Source organism: Nematolebias whitei, chromosome 21 (genome assembly GCF_014905685.2).
Source record: "Nematolebias whitei isolate Nwh7 chromosome 21, NemWhi1, whole genome shotgun sequence".
Taxonomy (NCBI): Eukaryota; Metazoa; Chordata; class Actinopteri; order Cyprinodontiformes; family Rivulidae; genus Nematolebias; species Nematolebias whitei.
The window spans coordinates 34469101-34471605 of NC_056518.1; positions in this window are offsets into that span (position 1 = coordinate 34469101).

The following is a 2505-nucleotide window of genomic DNA, read 5'->3' on the forward strand; positions in this document are numbered from 1 at the left end:
ATGTATGCATGTATGCATGTATGCATGTATGCATGTATGCATGTATGCATGTATGTATGTATGTATGTATGTATGTATGTATGTATGTATGTATGTATGTAAGCTCTTACCATCCCCTCATTTTTATTATTGCCCCGTGCTGTTAAGCACGCACAGGTATTAATATTTGTACTGTGTATGTATGTGTTCATGCTATGTTTGATACAAAAATGTCTCATGAATCACTAGATATATGTTAATTAAACTCTCAGAAAGTTACAATCACATGCACATTTACAGCTGATTACTTTTGGAATCAGCCCAAATTAAGAAGCCCACCAAAGCTAATCAATCTGAGGAAACATAAAAATGCACGAAACTCAAAATTTGGTCAGGTCATACCAGCATCATTTCTTCTAAGTGTGGCAGCTCACAACAATGCATAAGACTGAGCATAACATCATTTTAAAGATTTGGCCAAACTGGCTCCAACTTTGTCATTTCTCAAGAAAAGATGATAACAATTTAAAACTCTGGCACGAAAGGTGGTGGGTGATTTGCATTCCTTCAAGGAATGCTAGGCCTTGAAATATTGCTTGATGTTTTGACCTAAGCTTCATCCTTCGTGACCACAAATGGAAAACTGAGACCCTCCCCCTTCCTTTCCATGAGCCCTCTGGAATGACAGAAAGATTGTTCCTCAGGAAACACGGGTCTGGAAGTCAGAGAGGAAGCTGGCCTTTCGTTCTAAATACAACCCCCCTCTAGAGACCGGTGTGTCAGCAGAGAATCGGACAGTAAATTGTCTTTAAACGCTAACACCCTCTCCCCCCAATGTCTTGTTTTGTTGCAATTTTTATGACCTCATCTCCAGGCCCAACACCACAGCTCCTCTTCTGTTTCACTCTGGCACCAAATAAAAAACCAAGATGGTGTTTATTTTGAACTCTGTTGCGATTGCGAAGCTGTGAAGCACCAACGAGCCAAGGACCGCGATGATGCCACAACCCACCCAGTGTGAGACGGAGGGCAGTGGAAGTGAGTGGATGGGCATGTTGGAGCGATTCGTGGGAACAACATCAGCGAGAGCATTTGGCGGTTGACCACTAACAATGCTGTGGCTACCCTTATGGACAATTAATCGCTTCAGGCCCTTATTTTCCCTTCCTCCCTCAATCTTTTGCTCCCCCTCCTCCCTAAACTCCCCTTTGCTGAGGCTAGTTTCACCCTGCGCGATGACCACAGTGCTCCCATGTGAACTTGGCATTCCAAAAGACATGAAAGGAGACAGTCATAGTGCCCCTGGCTGTCAAAGCTCAAGCAAAGAACTGGATTGCATGAATTGGGATGTTGGAAACTGAAATCAAACAGACACAAAAGCCCACACAGTTTTACACCAGGCTGAACGCCGGTCAGGAACTGAAACTCTGCTCAGACCCATCTGTCTTCCACCCCTGATTGCTCAACATGCAGCTGGCTGATGTTTCAAAAGACCTGTTCACATGTTTTTAAAAAGGAAGTTCTAGAAATGTTAAGTAATCTTCAACTTTTAATAGAAGTTGAAACATCACCAAATGCTTTCCTGCGACACTGAATGCCAGCAGATGTCAAAGAACGTTTATCCAACTACGAGAATCAAGGTGGACTTTTAGGCAATTTGAGAATTTCCATTTGTTGCTGTTTAACATTTACTTTCTTACATTTCAGAGAAGAATACCACATTTTTTATCAACCACTGCAGAAAAGTGAAGGCAGATAATAAATGATTTTGTTTGTTTGTGTGTGTTCATGCGTTTGTCATTACCAAAATATCTTGTGAATATATAGTGTTTGTGAGGAGCAATATGTATTCCCTTAAAGAGATCCCAGAGAAGTTGGAACAATAGTCCTTATTTGATAAACATTTCCTTCAACTAAATAAACAGGAATGTAAAAATACCATAGATTGTTGAGTTTTTATTATTATTTTTTTAATTAAAGTCACATGGACACCACCATGTTGTTTAGACAGCAATGAGTAAATGGTATACAGGTACGAGCTCCATCCAGTTTGAACGTTGATTCTGGGCATCGTCTGGGATTTGAACCGGAGCACATTGATAGACATGAGAATGTAGGCATGACTGCCTGCAACTGGAAACGATGAAGACTGAACAGAAGGAAAGAGTTGCTGGTTCTGCTGCTTGCAAATGCCAACATGAGCTTATACTGTAAACAGCTCTGCTGTCTGTTTGCAGCTAATATCAGGATCAAAACATATTCTCATGTAAATTACAATAGTGTGATAATGCTAAATATAGCTTTCCTTATGGAGTTCCTCAGAGCTCAGTGCTTGGACCAGTAGTCTTTACTTTATATTTGCTTCCATTAGGTAAAGTCATTAAACAGCATGGGATACATATTCATTGTTATGCTGATGATACACAGTTAAATTTGTCCATTAAACCCAATGAATCCAATCAGCTACTTAGACTACAAGCATGTCTTAAAGACATAAAAACCTGGATGACCCTTAATTTTCTCCTG